Here is a 25,607-nt window from a genome sequence, read left to right as displayed (position 1 = left end):
TCTCCCACTACTCTCCACAATGCATTCTGCACTCCAGCTACTCTGTACTGCATGAGTTCTCCAGTGAGCACTTCCCTTCCCACCTTTGTACCCTTTGCTCAGCCTGTCTCCTCTGCTTGGAATGCAGTTCTTCCTTGCACTACTTGGCAGTGTTTTCAAAAGGCAAAGGTTTTGCAATTTTAGGTACTAAATTTGGGCAGATAATTTTGCCCAAATTTCTCAGGTACAAAAATTTGCCTTGGCAAATTTTTGATCTTCTCAGAAACTCTTTTTCTCTGCTGCAAATGGTGACAATAACACCTACCTTGCTGGATGGCAGTGAGAACTATATAAAGTAAGACATCAAAAGTATCTATTATGTTTTCAAACTCTACTTTTGAGTAGATAGTAAATGCACATGACTCAAAACTCAAAAACACTCCCTAACACCATACACAAAAATAAGCTCAAAATGGATTAAAGACCTAAATTGAAGGCCAGAAACTATCAAACTCTTAGACGAAAATATAGGCAGAACGGCTCTATGACATAAATCACAGCAAGATCCTTTTTGACCCACCTCTTAGAGAAATGGAAATAAAAACAAAAATAAACAAATGGGACCTAATGAAACTTAAAAGCTTTTGCACAGTAAAGGATACCATAAACAAGACCAAAAGACAACCCTCAGAATGGGAGAAAATACTTGCAAATGAAGCAACTGACAAAGGATTAATCTCCAAAATTTACAAGCAGCTCATGCAGCTCAATATCAAAAAAACAAATAACCCAATCCAAAAATGGGCAGAAGAACTAAATAGACATTTCTCCAAAGAAGATATACAGATTGCCAACAAACACATGAAAGAATGCTCAACATCATTAATTATTAGAGAAATGCAAATCAAAACTACAATGAGGTATCACCTCACACCAGTCAGAGTGGCCATCATCAAAAAATCTACAAACAATAAATGCTGGAGAGGGTGTGGAGAAAAGGGAACCCTCTTGCACTGCGGGTGGGAATGTAAATTGATACAGCCACTATGGAGAACAGTATGGAGGTTCCTTAAAAAACTAAAAATAGAACTACCGTATGACCCAGCAATCCCACTACTGGGCATATACCCTGAGAAAACCATAATTCAAAAAGAGTCATGTACCAAAATGTTCACTGCAGCTCTATTTACGATAGCCAGGACATGGAAGCAACCTAAGTGTCCATCAACAGATGAATGGATAAAGAAGATGTGGCACATATATACAATGGAATATTACTCAGCCATAAAAAGAAATGAAACTGAGTTATTTGTAATGAGGTGGATAGACCTGGAGTCTGTCATACAGAGTGAAGTAAGTCAGAAGGATAAAAACAAATACCATATGCTAACACATATATATGGACTCTAAGAAAAATAAATGTCATGAAGAGATTAGTGGTAGGATGGGAATAAAACACAGACCTAGAGCATGGACTTGAGGATATGGGGAGGGGGAAGGGTAAGCTGTGATGAAGTAAGAGAGTGGCAGGGACATATATACACTACCAAATGTAAAATAGATAGCTAGTGGGAAGCTGCAGCATAGCACAGGGAGATCACCTCTATGCTTTGTGACCACCTAGAGGGGTGGGATAGGGAGGGTGGGAGAGAGGGTGACGCCAGAGGGAAGAGATATGGGAACATATGTATATGTATAACTGATTCACTTTGTTGTAAAGGAAAAACTAACACACTATTGTAAAACAGTTATACTCCAATAAAGATGTTTAAAAAAATGTATGAAAGAATAGATCTCCCTTTCATCCCATCCCCCAGATGAAGTCCCTTAACAGAGGCTATATTTTTTTCCAATTTTTTGCACATACTTTAAGATATTATACACAAATGGCAGTGTATATATACAGTCTTTGATATCTTTCTTATTTCACTTCATAATATATCTTGGAGAGTCTTCCCTGTCTGTACATAAACATCTGTCTTTTCCTTTTTTTAAATAGCTGTAGTGTTCCATCGTATGGATGCACCATCATTAGATAAGCCATGCCCCTATGGATAGACTTGAAGATTACTAGCAATCTTTTTTTCCCAAATATTTTATTATAAAGGTTTTCAAACATACACAAAAGTTTAATTTTGCAGTAAACACTCATACACCCACCAGCTAGAGTCTATAAATAATATTTTATCATATACTTGCATTATCACATATCTATCCATCCCTCCTATATTTCTATTAATTTCAGAATATGTTGCAGATATCATCACACCTCCCTTGAAATACTTAATGTGTAAAATTTATTATTAGATATTAAAATTTTGCTATTACAGTTAGTGCTGCAATGAAAAGCTGTATAAACACTTTCACATTTGTGTGGATATTTCAATTAGAAATTGAACTGTTAGAAATTTGTACTTATAATTTTGAGGGATATTGCCAAGTTTTCCTCTGTCGAGATTGTAACAATTGACACTCCACCAGAAATGTAGGTATCTGTTTCTCTTTACCTTTATAATACATTATCAAATTTTAAAATATCTGCCAATACCAAAGGTGAAAATATCTTGTAGTTTTATACTGTATCTTTTTTTTCATATGTTTAAGAGCCACTCATATTTCTTTTTATTTCAACTCTCTAGTCCTTTACATATGTTTCTCCTGAATTACTGGCCTTTTCATACTGATTAGTAGAACTCTATATTTTAAGGAAACCAGCCCTTTGTACTATAAGCTGCAAATATTTTTTCCAAGTTTTTCATTTCTATTTTGATTTTAATATGACTTATTTTCCCAAGCATAACTTTATTTTGTTAATTTACTTCCAAGCAGTACTTAATACTGATTTAGGGGGGCAGGGTCTCAGGCTAGTCATGGCATCCCCATCTCAGAGGCTGCAGACCAAACCGGTCATCACTTGTTTCAAGAGCGTCCTCTTGATCTACACATTCATCTTCTGGGTCACTGGTGTTATCCTTCTTGCTGTTGGCATTTGGGGCAAGGTGAGCCTAGAGAATTATTTTTCCCTTTTAAATGAAAAGACCACCAATGTCCCCTTCGTGCTCATTGGCACTGGCACTGTCATTATTCTTTTGGGCACCTTTGGCTGTTTTGCTACCTGCCGAGCTTCTGCATGGATGCTAAAACTGTATGCAATGTTTCGGACTCTCATTTTTTTGGTTGAACTGGTCGCTGCCATTGTAGGATTTGTTTTCAGACATGAGATTAAGAACAGCTTTAAGAATAATTATGAGAAAGCTTTAAAGCAATATAACGCTACGGGAGATTATAGAAGCGATGCAGTAGACAAGATCCAAAATACGTTACATTGTTGCGGTGTCACCGACTATAGAGATTGGAAGGATACTAATTATTACTCAGAAAAAGGATTTTCCAAGAGCTGCTGTAAACTTGAAGGTTGTTCTCCTCAGAGAGATGCAGATAAAGTAAACAATGAAGGTTGTTTTATAAAGGTGATGACCATTATAGAGTCAGAAATGGAAGTTGTTGCAGGAATTTCTTTTGGAGTTGCTTGCTTCCAGCTGATTGGAATCTTTCTAGCCTACTGCCTCTCTCACGCCATAACAAATAACCAGTATGAGATAGTGTAACCAGCATAACACGGGCCTATTCCTCTCCAACTTTAAGGATATTAACATCCCCACCCCCAACCCTGTGACTTACAAGATCGCCTGGATGGAAGACTGACATTTCTTACAGATAGAATGAAAAACTATACCAGTAGTCTGATTTGATCAAGACATTTGCTTGATATGTTCGAAGTCCACCTTTTGTCCCATTCATGTTAGATAGTTGAAATCCCCGTCACTCTGAAATACTGGAAGATCTTAGTAAATTGTAAATGAAGCAATAAAAAAAAAATACTGATTTAGTATTTCTCCATTACTTACTGCCTCAGTCTCACAACTGCTTCACTCAAACTCTACTGAATTATTTTCAGGGTCTAGGTGTCCTGTGTCTTTCCCACCTATGGGATCCTGTACATGCTGTTTCTTTGTGGAGCATTCTCTCAGTTTTCTTCTTCTGACTGATTTCTACTAGTCATTCAAAACTCACCTGAAGACTGCTTCTACAGTAAAGGTTTACCTTAATTCCCTAAGACAGGTTTCAATGGTCTTGTGCTGTCCTTTCAGAGTGCCTTATGTGCACCCTGATCAGAACACTATCCTTCTGTAATGTAATTAACTACTTTCTTACTTTCCCCTCTAGATCTTTGGGGAAAAAGACTTATTTATTCATTTATCACTGTATCTTCAGCCTCTAGCCAAGTACCTGGCATACAAGTAGGTGCTCATAAATGTTTAAGGCAAAAAGTAAGAAAAGAAAAAGGGGAAGGAGTGGGGAGAGTGGGAGCAATACATAAAAGGTGTTATGGGCAGAACTGTACCCCTCGAAATTCATATAATGAAACCCTAACCCCCAGTACCTCAGAAAGTGACTCTATTTGGAGATGGGGCCTTTAAAGTGGTGAATAAGGTAAAATGGGGCCATTACTGTGGGGCCTTAACCCAATCTGTCTGGTGTCCTTATAAAAAGAGGGAAATTGGACACACAGAGAGATACCTGACATGCATGCAGACAGAGGAAAGACCGTGTGAGGACACAGGAAGAAGGTGGCTGTCTACAAGTCAAGGAGAAAGGCTTCAGGAGAACCTACTGATGCCTTGATCTTGGACTTGTAGTCTCCAGAACTATGAGAAAATAAATTTCCATTGTTTAAGTCACCCAATCTCTGGCATTTTGCTATAGTAGCCCTAGCAAACTAATACACAGTCCTAGAAAACAAATACAGAGGGTTAGAAGACATAGAAGGGAAGATGCCTGGGTTAGGGTCTATCTAAGTGTAGGGCATTAGAGGCATATGAAAGATTCATATGTCCTGGAAAGTATGTCAAACTGAGAAAAAAACGATTCTTTATTTTCCATTCAGAGCAAAGAGGAGAGGGTGGTTTTAAATTAAAACCTCTGTTCTCTAGATTATAATGTGAACATATAATTAAATTTGATCTTGATTGGATAAGGCTCTCTCAGTTATAATTCTCATGGATTTAAGTCATAAACTATAATGGATTTACATGGTGTGAGAATATAGTCTGATTATAATAAGCCACTCAAGCTTAAGGAACCACATGCATTCACAGCAATATTGCATTGTTGGGACTGTTGAGAAATCCCTATAATTTTTAGTCTGTCTATAAAGTTGGATGGCATTTTATGATTTAGTGTTTCCCTCTTCACTACTGAGTTAGTTTCAAAGAGATGCTTTTCTTAGAAAATGAAATTTGACATACTGGCATACTCAACAGCATTATGAAAAAGGAAAAATTAATCATGGGACATGAAGTTCTTGAGAGCCTTTTTGAGGTCATATGTTTCATCTCTTATCATGGCCATATTTTTGTATTAAAAACTATATGCTAACTTTGAAAAACTGTCTATTTCCCTTCATATTTTGGGTAAGTCAATATATCTATGACAGTATATAAATCATTAAGTAAATCAAGTAATGTCTGGTTTTCATCTCAAAATATGATTGAAATGTGTGAAATTATATTCTGTCTGTATTATGATAGCTATGACCAGGAGACGACATGGTTAATTTCCCTAACAGGCTATAAAATCACCCAGCCAGGAATGGTGAAAGCTGTTAATCAGGAAGATAACCTTTGAAAGCCTTGTGCCTTTCATAATGGTTGCTAGTTAAATATGAACATCTGGGAAATCATTATAAATTCATTGTGCATAAATCTATTGCCCTATGTACAGAACTCCTTTTTATCACAAGCAGACTTTCCTTAATAAGGAAAGAATAAATGTATCAACTTTTTTTACCAATACACATATTTGATGTACCATTTATTGACAAAAATTGGCATTGCCCTTGGATGTCCATAATGCTGGCTATAAAATGGGGATAATAATATTTAGCTGAGAACATATCTAAAAGGTTTAATGTTTTAACAATGCTTTGAGAATTTAAATGCTTTGAATGTGCTAATTTTTATGATGTCTCAGAGGTTCACTTTAATATTTATCTTATGACATATGAAATAAACTGAATGAAATGGCCTCTGTTTTACACATACATACATACATAACATAGGTTGATACATTTTCGTGATTTCCACAAGCCAGTCCTTATTCTTCTAATATTTTTTACTAGTAATCTAGAAATAATCTTTCAACATGGGCACTTATACCATTCAGTGAAGAAGTTTCTTATAGACTTCTTTTTTTAAAATAAATTTATTTATTATTTTTATTTATTTAGTTTTGGCTGTGTTGGGTCTTCGTTGCTGCGTGGGGGCTTTCTCTAGTTGCGGCGAGCAGGGGCTACTTTTCGTTGCAGTGCATGGGCTTCTCATTGCAGTGGCTTCTCTCATTGTGGAGCACGGGCTCTAGGCACGTGGGCTTCAGTAGTTGCAGCACGTGGGCTCAGTAGTTGTGGCTCACAGGCTCTAGAGCACAGGCTCAGTAGTTGTGGCGCACGGGTTTAGTTGCTCCGTGGCATGTGGGATCTTCCCGAACCAGGGATCCAACCCTTGTCCGCTGCATTGGCAGGTGGATTCTCAACCACTGTGCCACCAGGGAAGCCCTAGACTTCTTATAGACACAAATGCTGAAGGCCTAAATTACTTATGAAAAGTGAAAAGTCAAAGAGAGTCATATAATTTTTAACTGAATAAACATTCTCCCACCTAACAAAACTTGATTATCAATGCCAGAAGATTTTGAGAGGCAATTCTCATGCCATTTGAAAAGGAACACTGAATTTTACACAATGGGAAACAATGAACAGATTACAGCTCTGATTAATGGTGTTAAGATACTAAAACTCTTTTGTTATAAATCTTAATTTGCTGAAGTATATAACTAGGACGGACCCTAATCCCAAATGAAACTTAACTGAAAGTTGTTTTTAAAAACATGGTAGGAGACATTTCTCTTTTTAATGCTGCCAAACAGAACTGACTCTGGACATTTCTTCATTGCCCTTTCAGCCAACTTAGACCATAATGAGAACCAGTCCTTTTGTTTTTTAATCCAACAGTTTATATAAAATTTAAAATCTAGATTCTTTATTAAAATACATGAAAAAGGGCTTTCAAAAAGCTTGGCATTAAGGGTACACATATTTATCCATAACAGTAGGTAACATACATATGTATAATATAAACCACAGGCAAAATAATAGTGTGCATCTGTCATTTATACTTGTGGATAAGGCATATCTATTCCCTAGAATAAGCTTTCATGTATTAACATTGGAGAGAAAATTATTTCAATACATCAGTATGAAAAAAAAAATCATAGCTGAAACAGAATGCTAAAATACTATGTAAATTAGGTCAGAAAATCATACGAGAGATCCTTATAACATGTCATTTAAAATTGTAATTGAATAAATATTTGTGTAATTGGTTTGTTACTCATCTCCCCCATTAGTTTGTGAACTGAGGTGCTAAAGTACTTGTTTCTTGTTTTGTTTTTTGGGGTTTTTTTGCGGTACGTGGGCCTCTCACTGTTGTGGTGTCTCGGAGCACAGGCTCCGGACGTGCAGGCTCAGCGGCCATGGCTCACGGGCCCAGCCACTCCGTGGCATGTGGGATCTTCCCGGACCGGGGCACGAACCCGTGTCCCCTACATCGGCAGGCGGACTCTCAACCACTGTGCCACCAGGGAAGCCTTAAAGTACTTGTTTTGAAGAATCACTGTTTACATAGAGAGAGGGGAAAAGGGCAAGTAAGAACTAATATTTATTGCCTACTTACTACAGGTCAGCTCCTATGGTATAGAAGCTTCATTTCTTTTAATACTCACAACAGCTCTGGACAGAAAGTATCAGAGTCTCCATAAGCAGCTAAGAAACTGAGATAAAAGAGATTAAGTGACCTTCTCCATTAGCAGAGCCAAATATAGGACTAGATCCCAACCCAGTCCTTTTTCCATTTGGCCATGGCACATCCTTAAGGAAAGCAAAGATAAGCCTTTTATAAAGGATTGGCTTTTGTTTTTATAAAGCAGAAAATCAGTACTTTCTCCAGCCTCCAACCAGTGGTTCATAAGCTTTGCTGCTCATCAGAATCATCTGAGGAGCATTTAAAAAGTACCTGTGTCCCACAGTCAGAGACCCTGATTCAGGGGCAGGCATTTGTATTTTTAAAAATCTCTGTAGGTGAATCTGATGCTTATTCAGGCTCAAAGTTCTGTTCTTTTCCAAGTCTAGCAAATGTTCCATCCCTATCCTTTCCTAAATTATAAACATCTTGAAAGGGGAAGATTAGAAGTCTATGCAAACTAATATCTTCTGTACTTAAGTTCCAGGCACTGTATAAAAGGGTTTCATATATAATACTCCCACCCCCTCACATAATCTCATTTATTAGGCAGTAGACACTGGAGCAATGCTTACATAGGCCCAGTTACCATTTCTTTAAACTTATGAAAACAGTAAAGCATATCTTATTTCTAAAGCACACCGTATGTCTCTCTTAAATATTTCAAACATCACTGTTCAAGATTTAACAAATCTAAAAAAAAAAAAAAAAAAAAAACCCAGGGAAAAAGCCTTTCTCTAAGCCCAAGAAATTTAAGAATTCACATTGTGCTGCTTCCTGACCCTACGGATTAAAACAAAGTATCTATAATCTCTAATGCCCTGCAAAGCCCTTTGCAAATATTTATGGACCTCCAAGGGTTATCTCATGGGTGCTCTTGAACAAGCCCTGTCAGCTACTACATGTGGTCTGGCACTTTCCTCTTCTGCTTTGGATAACCCTCACCCTCATGATACCTGAAATTAGGCCTCTGAGGTCTTCCATGATGTGTAAATGTGTTTATCAGCTGCCTCTGGTTGACAGATCACTAATCTGCCACCATAACCTGCTGGACACTGTTGCCTCTGCCAAGTACTGTGCCCATTTCCAATGAATACCACTATCTCCTGTTGCTTTCCTGCCAGTGAGCCAGTTCCTGAAGCTAAAGTTGCTTTGGGCTCTCTGAAGTTCATAACATGTAGAAATTACTCTGTGTTGCATGAAAAGCAGCTGGGTGGCTGGGGATGTCTCATGCTCTGATTCAGTGTTGATTTTTTCCACGTGAGTACAGAAGCAGTACTGTTCCAAAGGCTTCCAGGACTTTAGTGTGGAGCTCTCTGCTTCTCTTTGTAGTTCCCTCCTGCCTATGTCTCCGTACGATTTACATGGGAATTTAAGTGGGAATGGCTGATAGATGAATCAAATGATAGGCACTTAATATTCTCAGAAGTATCACTCCTAACAGTTACTAAAGCTTTATTACTAGGTTAACTTTGTCTAACTTCATCTTCCCTGCAAAGGCATTCTCTCTCCAGAAGTTCTATTTAGTTCTATTTAGTCTCTCCTATAAACTATCTTCTGGCTGATCAGTTGCACCAGTCCAACAGATGTGCCCAGAGTAGGGACCACCACGATACCTAAATCAACGTGAGACTGGTTCGTAGAGTATGAGATAAGAAAAGAAAAAGATGATTGAAGTGGTAAAGGGTCACTTTACAATCTTCTTTGCCTTCCTCTATATCTCATACATAGAATATGAACTAGCCACATCCCTGAATAAATATCTTCCTGAACACATATACAGAAAAACTTCCATCTGGAGGAAAAGTTCTGAACCCACAGTAGAATTATGTCCCCCAAACACTGGCCTATTGAAAACAAAGCTGGGAGAGCTGTAGTAAAGGGTGGGTTATCAGAAGCTAAGATTCTATGTAAACATCAGTTTTTACTAACTTATCAGACAGTCCTGGAGTTTTGGGTTTTTTTTTTTTTTTGTCTTCTATGGATCTGTTCTTCACTTCTGCCTCCATCAAGGTCCATCAAGGTCTTTGCCAGGATTTTTTGTTCTCCCTCATGGGTGTCTTTATTTCCTGTCCATTTGTATTGTCTTTTTCAGGCCTTGCTGGGAAATGTGCTTAATTTTTTTTCTGTCCAAATACTCCTATTCCTAAGTTAGCCTTTTTTAGTTCAGATTCTAACCACAGGTACTCTGTTTTTCTTGTCTCAACTTCAAAGATATTGGCTTTTAGGGAATAGATTGGATGGTATTGAAGGAGGGTAGGAGCAGTGACAGAGGCAGGATTGTAAAATAATTGTGTTTAATATTATGACCCTGCCTTGTTCCTGGGTTTGTGTGTCTTAAAATTTGGGGACTTTATCTTGTAGATGATGGGGACCCACTGGTGGTTTTTGAGATGTGTGAAGTGTGATACAATGAAATTGTCTGCCCATAATGGGTAATCTGGATTAATGAAGGGAGATGTCAAAACAGGTTATTAGGATACAATGGAAGGAAAAGGGGACAGAATTTTTTAAATGAGGTTTTAAGTGGAGGATGTATATGTCAGCAATAGAAATGCAGCTTTCAGAACTGGCAAATAATTTGGGAGAGAATAAAATGTACTAAATTTGGGATAAAACACATTTCAGATAATGGTGTTTGAGGTAGCTAATGATATAGAACTGGAGCTTAATAGAGATGGTATAAACATAAATACAAAGAAGAAGAGTTAAAATTGTTGCACAGGGTCACATTACCAAAGAAAAGAACATAGAGAACCGAACACCAAGAACCAAGTAAACCCTGGGAACACCCACAGTCACCAGAATGGAAAGTGAAAAAAGGAGATTCAGATTTTAGCCAAAAAGTAGACATTAAAGAGTGACTCTTGTTAAACAGAACAAGAAGCGGTAACTGTCGCTTCATTTTTACCCTGGAGTAAAGGCTCAAACAAGCTCTAGGAGGCTTAGTTCACTGGCTGGTACTATACCAGAACATCACTCTAATGTTGTCTTTGAAGACTCTTCTTCTGATTGGGATGTTTTTTATACTTCATTAATTACATTTCCCTAAAATGAGTCCAATGCACTCTTGCCTTGGGCTGAAACAAAGTTATATTTATCGATACATTAAGAATGTGCATGGTAGGACAGGCAGTGCCTGAAATATAGGGGTTTAATAAACATATGCCAAAGGAATAAGTGAGGGATTAAATGTGCAAAGCTTTAATTCAGCACAAACTGGGTGTAGAAATTGGAATACTGAATAAAATTCTAAATGGCAATAATATTGTAGAAGTTGGCCAATAGATGCAACAATAAAGACTGAATAGAGTAGATTTTTCTAAGTAAAACCACTCTGAACCAGGGCTTCCCTGGAAGATTATGCATTTCTGTTGACTAATTCTGGATGCTTTTCGTCGAGTGCTGCAACTTTTTGCTGCTTCCCTGGTGGCGCAGTGGTTGAGAATCCGCCTGCCGATGCAGGGGACACGGGTTCGTGCCCCGGTCCGGGAAGATCCTACATGGCGCGGAGCGGCTGGGCCCGTGAGCCATGGCCGCTGAGCCTGTGCATCTGGAGCCTGTGCTCCGCAACGGGAGAGGCCACAACAGTGAGAGGCCCGCGTACTGCAAACAAACAAACAACAACAAGAAAAAAAAACCACTCTGAACCAGTAAAGATTTAGCAATGGTATTGAATATCCATGACAAAAAAAACCTGTGTCCCTATGAAAACTGCAGGTTAAATCTGAGCCAATGATGCTATGCTATAATTTAAAAACCAAGTTTTGTACAAGAGTATTTTCAGCATGTTACTGATAGGAAATACAGGATAATTACCCCTTTAGGCTCAGCACTGGGCAAGCCTTAAAAAAGGTACTGATTAGCTTCAGTTTTAGGTCCTGAACACATCTACAGAGGATTTGGAAGGAATCCCAAGGGGACTGATCAAAGAGATTAAAGGAATAAAAAATGATAAGAAAATTGGCCCCCGAACAGAAAGACAAAGAAATGTGGTTTATTTAACCTAAGAAAGAGAAGGCTGATAAGCAAGTAACAGTCTTCAAGTATTTTGCCAATGTGGTGAGCAGCTGTTCTATTTTCCTGTAGGCAGGACAAGAGAAAATGAGCTTCCACAGTGGAGGAAAAGCAGGCTGCACCACTGGTTTTTCCCCACAGAACTTCCTCCCTGCAGGGGCTGCAGTGTACTGTTTGAGAGGACCCTAACAGGCAGTGGCATTTCTCTTTCTCTGGTCCCTCCTTAGGGAGGGAATGTGCAGTCATGAATCTAAACAATTGTCCAGGGAAAAGGGAGAAATTCTATAAACAGAGAAATCCTTTGCTAGCTTTATAGTCCTCAAAATCATCTCCCATACACTTAGGTATCAAGAGATGTGAGAAGGAATTTTCTTAAGATTCTTAAGAGGGTGAATTCTGAACCTTAAATCATATAAAATATTTTTTTAAAGAAAGTTTTGCCACTTATTAGCTATAAGTCGGCTCTGCATATGTCCTACTGTGCCACTCAGAAAATAACCTTATTCAGTTATCTATATTCCTAGCCAAGGGTAAAAGGACACTCTACTTGCCATTATTCTACAAAATTGGAAGTTTGCAGACTTTTTGAAAATAAGTTACAACTCTTCTGAAAGGAATTATTCAAATGTCAGTGTAAGCCTATAAAGCAAAATGACTAGATGATGGCATTTTTATTATTGACCTGTTCCAATTCTTTTCTCCTTTAGAAGTAAGGGATCACTTTACATCAGGTTCTAAGCTCAGGAACATTCAGCTTCAGTCCATCCTTCCCTCTGAGTTTAGAAAATTACAAGGAACAAAACAAAAGATGACTCTCTCCCATCTCTTTCTTGGATTCCAGAATCTCAGATTCATGAGCCATTAGACTTTTTGAGTCACAGACTCAATTTACAAAGACGCCAAGGAAAGTCCTTTGTGGTTATTGTATGATTCTCAAGGCAAGAGTGGCTTCAGAATCACCTGCAGAATAGCAGAATCACTATTCAAATTATAAATTCGCCCTTTCCTCCCTCTCTATTGAGGCAGGACAATCCATAAGAGGAATGAGTGAGTGGCAAGCTCATACCTCATTCGACTTACGTTTGCTTGCTAGATGCATTTCACTTGGGGGTTATGGTCACTCAGCTGTACTTTGGAATAATGCTGTATCCTCGTTGAACAGCAGCTTCCTGGGATGTGCTAATCTTGCAATAATTTCTACTTGGCTTTGGCCCATGTTTCTGTTTTAGCTTTTAAAATTCTATCTTATGGTAATTTTTGACCATATATCATTTCTTCAAACTGATAAATTAAAACAAATTCTTTAGGTCTCTTGGCTTCTGAACTCTTTCCTTGGCTGCAGGAAATGTCCCCGAGGGCTTCCTGGGCCCTGTTCTTCTTTCTATCCTGTTCTGTAACAGCAATAGAATCATTTGCCCCTCCAACCTCAGCTGGTCAGTTTCACATATATGTTGTAATCTTAAAAAGGTTTCATGTATTTGGGGTCCAATTTAGCAACAGAAAACTTGCTTACCTTAATATCTAGCATAATATAGTTAAGTATAGTACAGTATATAGTAAGTACTTAATATTTGTTGAATAGATGTGTGAATGAATGACCTGTGTCATAGTCAAGCTACTGGCAATTTTCTGTTTTATAAAGTTCAAAATAATTTTACTCTGTTACCTATATTCTCAGGCAATTGTAAAATAACATCCTATTATGTATTAGCTATTTGAATTTAATTGAAATTAAACAAAATTTAAAATTCAGTTCCTCAGTCACACTATTTCAAGTGCTCAATAGCCACATGTGGCTGGTGCTGACCGCATTAGACAGTGGAGATGCAGAACACTTCCATTATCACAGAAAGTTCTACTGAACGGTACTGGATTAGACCACTTTCAGATTTATAAATACATATTGGCTTTCTATGTAATATTGTGCCAAATACTGGCTGTATCTAACCTTTCAGTACACTTCAAGAACTAAAACTCCTTGCCCTAGTCCAAAGCAGATCACAAAACAGTTTATTTTCCCAATCTGGTGACACAATGACAAGAAACATCTAAACTCCACATAAAAACTATAGCAAGGAGAAATTTCACTTGTCTAAGTCATCTAAGGAGCAAAAGACATTGCTCTGTGTGTGTGTGTGTGTGTGTGTGTGTTTATATGTGTGTGTGTGTGTATATAAGAGATACTTGAACCAAAGATTTAAAGCCATAATTAATTTTTTCATTCTATATTCCAACCCCAAATTTCCTGTTGATCATCCCTGGTATGAAATATATTCTACAGAACAGAAGGAAACCTGTGAACCTCTTCTTTTCACAACACAATAAACTTTCTTCACATTTATAAAGGACCTAAGAAAGCCCTAAATAACTGCATGTAGAGCAGCTAAATAATAAAACAGTTCAGATGGCTGAATCTATGGCAATGCCTAAAGGCATTCAAAGCTAAAGGGAAAGTATTTTCTCTAAACAGGTTTTTAGCAGGCCTCATTTTTATTTTAATTTTTATTTTTTGTTAATACAGAACCATGTTCACAAATAATGCTCCATGAACTTGCAATTGCTTAGATGTACAGTTACATACCTATATCTATCTATATTTATTAACACACACACACAACACGCACACACATACACACAAACACTTACTGGCATTCAAATTGATCCTGTGATGAAGAAAGTGATCCTCAGGCTTCTAGGTCACTATATCTTACTAAATTAGATATTCAGGTTTGTTATTAAGATTTTACAAATAAATATTTACCCACAAAGAAGAATAATTCAGTTCAAATGGGTGGTAAAGAATATTATTTTTTATTTATTTGACTAGAGTGCTGCTGTAGGGTACAACTAGGCTAGTAAAAACATTATATGGTCTGGTATATTTCCGTACTCATTTGCAACATTAAATCACAGTTTTAGAAGACACTGGAGATTATAATACTTCCTAGTAATAATACAAATATGCATTAGCTGCCCAGGTCTCCTCAGTCTCTTAGGAAATCACAATATGACCTTCACTAAAAAATCTGGCCCAACGCCTACAGAAGCCAAAGAAGATTTGTGGGATGATGTGAAATCCAAGTGAATGTGCTTACCAAGGTGCAATGAATCTAGTGAAGCAGCACCTTAACCCTTGTTTAAATCTACTTCATCTTCATAATCTTGCAAAGGATCACAACACCTCAACTACTGCCAATGAAAGTCAAAAACAGATTCTGTCAGAGCAGTGGCTAAGATGGTGGAGTAGGAAGACCTTGAGCTCACCTCCTCCCACAGGCACCTCCAAAATTAAAACTATTTACAGAGTCAATGAGAATGACCTGAAGACTAGAAGAAAAGATTTTCCACACCTAAGATATAAAGAAGGAACTATAATGAGACATGTAGGAGGGACAGAGACATGGTATAGTCAAGACCCATACCTCAAGGTAGGCAACGCACAAAAGGTAAGACAATCACAATTGCAGAGGTTCTCCCCAAGGAGTGAGGGGTCTGAGTCCCACATCAGGTTTTCCAGTCTGAAGGTCCTACAGCAGGAAGAGACCCTAGAATGTCTGGGTTTGAAGGCCAACAGGACTTGCATATAAGAAAGCTGGAAGGCTGTAGGAAACAGAGATTTCACTCTTAAAGGTTGCACACAAAATCTCACACACTCTGAATACTATTACAGAGGCAGTAATTTGAAAGGATCCTGGGTCAGACCCATTTGCAGGTGTTGGAGAACTTCCTAGAGAGTCAGGAGGCAACCAGGACTCCCCCTGGGGACACAGACACTGGCAGCACTCACTTTTGGAAGCTTGTTCTACCATGAGGACACTGGTACTAGCAAGCATCATTTTGGAGTGCTCCCTCTAGCTTATTAGTGCCAGGTGCTTACCCAAACCAGCCATAGGACCCCACAAACTATGCATCTAGCCATTCCAGGACCTGGCTCTGCCTACCAGTGGACCAGTGCCAGCCCCACTATCCTCCAGGCTGCACAGTTAGTCACACCAGAAGCCAATTCTGCCCACTAGCAGACCAACAGCCACTGCACTTGTAGGATCTGGCAGCCAACTGGGCCAGGGAACAGCCCCACATAACACTGCTCCCACAATAGTAAGCCCTGCCACAACAGAAGGGTCCATGAAGCCCACATAAGGGGCACCCCTAGAGCATATAGCTCTGGTGACCAGAGGGGAGTGTGCTGCTGGGCCCCATAGGACATCTCCTATATAAGACCACTTTTCCATGATTGAGAAATGTAACCAAGTTACATAACACATAGAAACAAACACAGAAAATTAGGCAAAATGAGAAGACAGAGAAATATGTTCCAAACAAAGGAACAAGACAAAACCCTACAAAAAGAACTAAACTAAATGCAGATAAATAATCTACCTAATAAAGAGTCCAAGGTAATGATCATAATAATGCTCTATGAACTTGGAGGAAGAATGGATGAACACAGTGAGAAGCTTAACAAAGAGTTGGAGAATATAAAGAAGAACCAAACAGAGTTGAAGAATACAATAACTTAAATGAAAAGTACATGAGAAGGAATCAACAGAAGATTAGATACAGAGGAACGAATCTGCAAACTGGAAGACAGAGTAGTGCAAACCACCCAAACTGAAAAGAAAAAAAGAAAAAAGAATTTTTTAAAAAAGGATAGTTTAAGAGACCTCTGAGACAACATCAAGTATACTATCATTCACATTATTGGGGTCCCCTGAAAAAAGAGAGAAAGGGGAGAGAACTTATCTGAAAAAATAATAGCTGAAGATTCCTTAACCTGGGAAAGGAAACAGACATCCAGGTCCAGTAAGCACAGAGATTCCCAAATAAGACCAACCCAAAGAGGTCCATACCAAGACACATTATAATTCAAATGGCAAATATTAAAGATAAAGAGAGAATCTCAAAAGCAGTAAGAGAAAAGCAACTAGTTACATATAAAGGAACTCCCAAAGAACTATTAGCTGTCTTTTCAGCAGAAACTTTGCAGGCCAGAAGAGAGTGACATAACATATTCAAAGTGATGAAAGAAAAAAAACTTACAACCAAGAATACTCTACCCTCAAGGCTATCATTCAGATTTGAAGGAGAGGTAGTGTTACAGACAAGAAAAAGTTAAGAGTTCAGCAACACTAAGCCAGTTTTACAAAACTGTTAAAGGGACTTTTCTAAGCAGAAAATAAAAGGCCACAACTAGAAATAAGAAAATTACAAAAAGAAAAATCTCACTGGTTAAGGCAAAGATACAGTAAAGGTAGTAAACCAGTTAGAAATTTAGTAGGAAGATTAAAAGACAAAAGTAGTAAAATCATCTATATCCATAATAAGTAGATAAGGAATACACAAAACAAAAAGAAAAAAATATGTCAAAAACACTGCATATTGGGGGGCAGAATGCAGGGTTGTTAGAATTTGTTTGACTTAAGAGACCATAATCTTAAAATAATCACACATATATACAGGATGTTATATATGAACCTCATGGTAATCACAAACCAAAAACCTATAATAGATACACATACACAAAAAAGAAAGGAATACAAACATAACACTAAAGAAAGTCATCCAATCACAAGGGAAGAGAACAAAAGAAAAAAGGAAATATAAAAATACCAGAAAACAATTAACAAAATAGCAGTAAGTACATACCTATCAATAATTCTTTAAATGTAAATGGACTAAATGCTCCAATTAAAAGACACAAAGTGGCTGAATGGATAAACAACAGGGTCTAGGGCTTCCCTGGTGGCGCAGTGGTTGAGAGTCCGCCTGCCGATGCAGGGGACAAGGGTTCATGCCCCGGTCCGGGAAGATCCCACATGCTGTGGAGTGGCTAGGCCCATAAGCCACGACCGCTGAGCCTGCACGTCCAGAGCCTGCGCTCCACAATGGGAGAGGCCACAACAGTGAGAGGCCCGTGTACCACAAAAAAAAAAAAAAAAAAAACAGGGTCTATGTATACACTGCCCACAAAAGACTTACTTCAGGTATAAAGACACACACAGACTGAAAGTGAGGGGATGGAAAAAAATATTCCAAGCAAATGAAAAATGAAAAGAAAGCTGGGGTAGCAGTACTTATATCAGACAAAATAGACTTTAAAACAAAGACAATAACAAGAGACAAAGAAGTACACTACATGATGAAAAAGGGATCTATCAAACAACAAGATATAACAATTGCAAATACATGCACCCAACACAGGAGCACCTAAGTATGTACAACAAATATTAATAAACATATAGGGAGAAACTGATAGTAACACAATCATAGTAAGGAAATTTAATACCCTACTTACATCAATGAACAAATCATCCAGACTGAAAATCAATAAGGAAAAACTGGCCTTAAATGACACATTAGACCAAATAGCTAATAGCTATATATAGAACATTCCATCCAAAGCAGTATAATACACATTCTTCTCAGGTGCACATAGAACATTCTTTAGGATAGATCACATTCTAGGTGACAAAATAAGTCTCAATAAATTTAAGAAGTTTGAAATCACATCAGGTATCTTGTCCAACAATAGCTGTATGATACTGAAAGTCAACTACAAGAAAAAAAAAACAGCAAAAAAACAGAAATATGTAGAGGCTAAACAAAATGCTCCTAAACAACCAATGGCTCACTGAAGATCAAAGAGGAAATTTTAAAAATACTCAGAAACAAATGAAAATGGAAACACAATGATTCAAAGTCTATGGGATGCAGCAAAAGCAGTTCTAAGAGGGAAGTCTATAGCAATACAACCATACCTCAGGAAACAAGAAAAATATCAAATAAACAACCTAACTTTACATCTTGAAAGAGAAGAACACACAAAACCCAAAATTAAGAAACAAAAAATAAATATCAGAGCAGAAATAAATTAAATAAGAGACTAAAAAATAATAGAAAAGACCAGTGAAACTAAGAGCTGTTTTTTTGAAAAGATAAACAAAATTGATAAACCTTTAGCCAGATACATCAAGAACAAAAGAGAGAGGGCCAAAATAAATAAAATCAGAAATGAAAGAGAAGTCACCACCAACACCACAGAAATCTCCAAAGGATCCTGAGAGATTACTACAAACAATTACATGACAATAAAATAAACATTCTAAAGGAAAGAGATATATTCCTAGAAGCATATACTCTCCCAAGACTAAATCAGGAAGAAAGAGAAAATATAAACAGAGCAATTACCAATAATGAAATTGAATCAATAATACAAAAACTTTCAACAAACAAAAGTCCAGGACCAGATGGCTTGACAGGTGGATTTTACCAAAAATTTAAATTAGCATTAGCACCTATCCTTCTCAAATTATTCCATAAAATTGAGGAGGAAGGAATGCTTCTGAACTCATTGTATAAGGTCAGCATGCTGATACCAAAACCAGACAAAGATACCACAAAAGTGCTCTTTGTACATTACAAAAATTAGCACATAATTTCAATTATAACCTAAATTTTATTTATTACAAGAAAAATAAGTTTATGTTTATAATTTGTAATTTTTAAAGTTAAAATCCCAATCAACCCCTTAATTCTTATTTACTATGAAATTTTGGTCCCTGTTTGATGTGGATTCCCCTTTTCCCTAGTACCAATCACCCTTGGTTAGAGAGGACCACCAAGTTTTGCTTTTGGCTTAGGATATAAGGAAGTGATAGAAGGAGGGGATCTTGAAGGATGGACTGGGTCTTAAACAGAAGTGAGGAAATGCTTTCTATAGAAAGAAAGAAAGTTAGGAAAAGACACAGAAATGGAAAAGTGTAGATATGTCAGAAGGAAAAGAAATAGATAAATTTGACCTGAAAGGTCAGTTGAAATCAGACATAAAGGGGCTTTGAGGGCCCACTTTTAGTTGGTATGCACTGGGGAATCCTTCAAAGTTTATATGCACAGGAGAATAAAATAATCTGAGACTTGCTTAAAAAGATTACTTTGGTTAGGAGCATTTTTTTAACCTCCACAAATTTCTGTTTTCTGCAGGGTTTTTTTTACTTCTTGTAGTTGTTGAGGTGAAGTAGGATTTGACTAGAAACAGAAAGATCCCTTAAGGGGCTTCTATAAAAGTACAGGCAAGAGGTAAGCAATACAGGGGGCCATGACAGAGAGAATGATAAGCCAATGGGAGGACATTGCACTACACATAAAGGGAGGAACAGGTTTGGTGAGAACAGATGCTGAAATTACCTTTGTACAAGTTGAATTCCGAAGCAGTCTGAACCCCAGGTCTAAATCTTGGAGAAATCAGGGTTAAAAATAAAGATTTGGGGTCTACTGCACAGAAAGCCTTGGGGTAAATGAAATTGGTAACAGAGAGAGCAAAGAAAAGGAGGGGATTTAAGACAAAGCCTTGTGTACTGCCTATATTTTAGGAGGAAGGAAGAGGAATAGTTAACAAAGAAGAGAGATAAAGTGTGATCACAGTTAGAAGGAAAACAAGGAGAGTTCAGCTCCAGAGTAGCCAAGGGAAGATGAGCTTCATATAGGAGGCACTGAAATAAGGAGGGCTAAAACTGAGAAAAACTTCAAATGTGATGACGAGGAGGTCATTGAGGATGGCTTTTAAGAGAATGGTTTTACGTGAGGATTAATAAAAGAGGTTTAAATTTGTTGAACGGACCTGCTCATAGACTTATCTCCTTAAGCTGGAGACCTGCAGCATTATGTGACAGAGAAGCCCTGGACTAGGTGCCATGAAGCATGGGTTCTAGCACTGAGTCTCCTGAGTAGCCATGTGGCCCTGTAATGGCCATTTAACCCCTCTGGACATTAACCTCCTCACTTGTAAAATAAAAGATGGCAGAGACTTGGGAGAGGAACTGGAATTGCATACTACCTACAATGACAAGAAATAATAAAAAATAAATTCCTTCTCCAATGAACAAACTTTTGAGAGGTTATTAAAAGCATTGGCTTTAGAGCCAGACACATCTAAAATTGACATTAGCTTGGGCGCCTAAGATCTATAGTATTAGACAAGTGATTCAACCTCTAAACTGTTGTTTCCTCTTCTGTCAACTGAGGTCAATACCAGTACCTCCCTTGCAGGCTGTAGTAGAAATTACATGAGGGGGCTTCCCTGGTGGTGCAGTGGTTGGGAGTCCGCCTGTCGATGCAGGGTACGCGGGTTCGTGCCCTGGTTCGGGAGGATCCCACATGCTGCAGAGTGGCTGGGCCAGTGGGCCATGGCCGCTGGGCCTGCACGTCCGGAGCCTGTGCTCCGCGGCGGGAGAGGCCACAACAGTGAGAGGCCCGCGTACCACAAAAAAAAAAAAAAAAAGAGAGAGAAATTACATGAGGTATGGAAAAGTATTAGTATAGTTCCTGGAACTTAAAAAAGGTTCATAAATATTTGTTTTCTGAATGAATTAATGTCAGCTAGTATTCTTAGAGAGGATCAAAAACAAGACAGAATCATGCAAGGAAGAGCACGTGAAGGGGGTGAGACCTTGAAATAAAAAGTGAGAGGGAGAGGGCAGAGGTCTACAGAGACATGAATGAAGACTCAAATATCACCTGGGCTCAAATGCCAACTCTGTTACATAGTGGTAGTGTGAGAAAGTCACCTAATTCTAAATTTGGGGGACAGGAAAAGTTTGAAACAAAATTTGGCTCTTTACCTAAATTAAATCTGAGAATTGGGTCCATGAATGTTAGCTATATGCTTCTTGGTTCTTTTTTTGCATATTTGTAACACTTCATAATTTAAAATTTTATTACTTTATATGTTTCAGGTGTACAGAATTATAATGCACCATCTGTATACACTACAAAGTGATCACCACTACAAGTCTAGATACCATCTGTCACCATACAGTTGACCTCCTTCACCCATTTCTCCTACTCCCAAACTCCCTTCCCATCTGGTAACCACTACTCTGTTCTCTGAATCTATTAGTTTGATTTGTTTAATTTTGTTTGGTTCTTTTTTCTTTTTCTTTTAGAGTTCACATTTAAGTGAAAATACTATGGTATTTGTCTTTCTCTATCTGGCTTATTTCACTTAGCATAATACCTTTAAGGTCCATCCAAGTTATCACAAATGACAGGACTCCATTTTTTTATGGCTTAGTAGTATTTCTCTGTGTATATACCACATATTCTTTATTCATTCATCCAATAATGGACACTTACATTGTTTCCATGTCTTGGCTATCACAAATAATGTGAAATTAACACAAGGGAGCATATATCTTTTCAAATTAGTGTTTTTGTGTTCTTCAGATAAATGCCTGGAAGTGGAATAGCTGGGCATTTGCTGGTTCTGGTATTAATGTTTTTTAAGGAATCTCCATACTGTTTTCTGTAGTGGCTGCACCAATTTACAATCCCACTAACAGTGCATTCTCCACATCCTCTCAGACATTTGCTACTTCCTGTCTTTTCCATAATGGCCATTCTAACAGGTGTGAAGTGGTATCTCATTGTGGTTTTGATTTCCATTTCCCTAATAATTAGTGATGTTAAACATCTTTTCATGTGCCTGTTGGCCATCTGCAAGTCATCTTTGGAAATATGTCTATTCAGATCCTCTATTCACTTTTTAAGTGGATTGTTTGTTTTTCTGTTGTTAAGTTGTATGAGTTCTTTGCATATTCTGGATATTAACTCTTTATCAGATATATATCTTCTCTCATTAAGTAGGTTACCTTTTCATTTTGTTGATGGTTTCCTTCACTGCACAGAAGCTTTCTAGTTTGACGTAGTCCCATTTGTTTATTTTTTCTTTTGTTTCCCTTATCTTTGGAGTCAGATCCACAAAAACATAGCTAAGACTGATGTCAATGAGGTTACTGCTTATTATCTCTTCTGGAAATTTTATGGCTTCAGGTTTTACATTCAAGTATTTAATCCATTTTGAGTTAATTTCTGTGTATGGTTAAGACAGTGGTCCAGTTTCATTATTATGGTCCACATTATGGTCCAGTTTTCTCAATGAAATTTATTGAAGAGACTATTCTTTTTCCATCGTATGTTCATTTCTCCTTTGTTATAAAGTAATTGTCCATATATGTGTCGGTATATTTCTGGGCTGTCAATTCTGTTCCATTGATCTGTGTGTCTTTTTATGTGTATGCCAGTACCATATTGTTTTGATTACTATAGCTTTAGAGTATGGTTTGAAATTAGGGAGCATGATATCTCCAGCTTTGTTTTCTTTCTCAAGATTGTTTTGGCTATTTGAGATATTCTGACATTCTATACAAATTTTAGAATTATTTGTTCTAGTTCTATGAAACATACCATTGGAATTTTGAAGGGATGCTTTGAATCTGTAGATTGCTTTGGGTAGTAGGAACATTTTAATAATATTGATTCTTCCAATACATGAACATGAAATATCTTTCCATTTATATGTGTCTTCAATTTATTTCATCAGTGTCTTTATCGTTTTCAGAGTACAGGTTTTTCACCACCTTGGTTAAATTTGTTCCTAGGTATTTTATTCATTTGATGCAATTTTAAGTGGGATTGTTTTCTTAATTTCTCTTTCTGATAGTTCATTATTAGTATCTAGAAATGCCACAGATTTCTGTATATTGATTTGGTGCCCTGCAGCATTACTAAGTTCATTTATTAGTCCTAATAATTTTTTGATGGAGTCTTTGGGGTTCTCTGTATACTGTATCATGTCATCTGCAAAAAGTGATGACACTTTTTTCCTTCTTCTTTTCTGATTTGGATGACTTATGTTTCTTTTTCTTGCCTAATTGCTGTGGTTAGGACTTCTAAACCTCTGTTGAATGAAAGTGGTGAAGGTGGGCATACTTGTCTTGTTCCCAATCTTAGAAGAAAAGCTTTCAGCTTTTCACTGTTGAGTATGACGTTAGCTGTTGGTTTGTCATATATAGTCTTTATTATGTTGAAATACATTCCATTTGTACCCACTTTGTTGAGAGTTTTTATCATAAATGGATACTGAATTTTCTCAGATGCTCTTTCTGCATATACTGAAATGATCATATAATTTTTATCCTTCATTTTGTTAATGTGATGTATTACGACGATTAATTTGAGGATGCTGAACCACCCTTGCATCCCTGGAACAAATCCTACTTGACTGTGAGGTATGACCCTTTTAATGTATTGTTGGATTCAGTTTGCTAATATTTTGTTGAGGATTTTTATATTTATGCTCAACAAGGATATTGGCTTGTAATTTTCTTTTATTTATTTATTTATTCATTTATTTATCCTTCTCTGATATTGATATCAGGGAAATGCTAGCTCTGTAAAATGTGTTTGGAAAGTTTTCCTCCTCTTCAGCTTTTTGGAAGAGTTTGAGAAGGATAGGTATTAAATCTTCTTTGAATGTTTGTAGAATTTGTCAGTGAAACAGTATGGTCCTGGGCTTTTGTTTGTTGAGAGATTTTTTATTATTGTTTCAACCTCCTTACAAAAATTAGCCGATTCTGATTTTCTATTTCTTCACTATTCAGTCTTGGAAGATTGTCTGTTACTAGGAATTTGTCCATTTCTTCTAGGCTGTCCAATTTGTTGGTGTATAGTTATTCATTGTAGTCTCTTATGATCCTTTGTATTTCTGTAGTATCAGTTTTAACTTGTCATTCATTTCTAATTTTATTTGAGTCCTCTCTCTTTTTTTCTTGGTTAGTCTAGCAAAAGATTTGTCAATTGATTTTTATTTATTTTTTTAAAGAACCAGCTCTTAATTTTACTGAGCTTTTCTATTTTTTTAGTCTCTATTTCATTTATTTTCTCTCTGATCTTTATTATTTCCTTCCTTCTACTAAGTTTTGACTTTGCTTACTCTACATTTTCTAGTTTATTTCAATGTAAAGTTAGATTATTTATTGGAGATTTTTCTTATTTCTTGAGGTAGGCCTCTATTGCTATGGACTTCCCTCTTGGAACCACTTTTGCTGCTTCCTATGGCCTTTGGTATGTCATATTTCTATTTTCATTTGTCTCTAGGTATTTTTTATTTCTCTTCTGATTTCTTCAATGACCCATTGGTTTTTCAGCAGCATGTTGTTTAATCTCCACATTTTTTTACTTTTCTTTTTCTTGTGAATTATTTCTAGTTTCATACCATTGTGGTTGATATGATTTCAATCTACTTGAAAAGAAACTATTAATTGCAACAACAATATCTATATAACATAAGTATTATGTGAGGGTAAAATAAAATAATTGTAAAAAATATTATAGCAGTGTTTTTTCCACACAGTTAGTTCTCAATAAATAGTTGCTGCTGTTATTTACTACTATAAGTATCATATAATTACTATAACATTCTAGGAGACAGAAGTAAAGTAAAGAGGGAAGAATAAGCATAAGTATATAATGTGTATTAGTAGGTATGCAGGGTGAGAGGAGGTTAGTGAAAAGGGCAGAAATGAAACTAGCTTGATTGAAACCAAGAGGGCTGGGTAACTAAAATGTTATGTTTCTGTGATTTAGAAAAAAATTCTACCAACTCAACATGGTACCTCTGGTTGATTCATGCTGCTCCGAAGTTCTCAGTTATATAAATTTTTCATCAATAAAATTGAGAAATTAAAATATGTTGATGATCTCCTATGTATATACAAATTTCTCACCAAGTAAATGTACAAGACTCTTCATAGGAGCACTATTTGTAATAACATCAACTAGAAAACTACCCCAATGCCCATAAACAGTGAAATGGATAAAGTGTGCTATATCTACACAATGTAATGCTACAGAGAAGTAAGATAGAATGATTTTAATAAGATAACTCTAACAAATAATGGTAAGTGAAAGAAGCTAAAC

General features: G+C 37.0%; 1 protein-coding gene and 1 pseudogene across 7 annotated transcripts in view; one reads left to right on the top strand and one right to left on the bottom strand.

The window, feature by feature from the left end:
• Window positions 1-25,607, bottom strand: part of RNLS (renalase, FAD dependent amine oxidase) — a 346,205-nt gene that overhangs the window by 272,923 nt on the left and 47,675 nt on the right. The gene's annotated exons all lie outside the window — the stretch shown is intronic.
• Window positions 2,838-3,794, top strand: LOC131751628 (tetraspanin-6 pseudogene; annotated as a pseudogene).

This window comes from Kogia breviceps, chromosome 2, assembly GCF_026419965.1.
Source record: "Kogia breviceps isolate mKogBre1 chromosome 2, mKogBre1 haplotype 1, whole genome shotgun sequence".
In the NCBI taxonomy this organism is placed as follows: Eukaryota; Metazoa; Chordata; class Mammalia; order Artiodactyla; family Physeteridae; genus Kogia; species Kogia breviceps.
The sequence above is the reverse complement of the archived record's forward strand: the minus strand, read 5'-3'. Positions and strand labels throughout refer to the sequence as shown.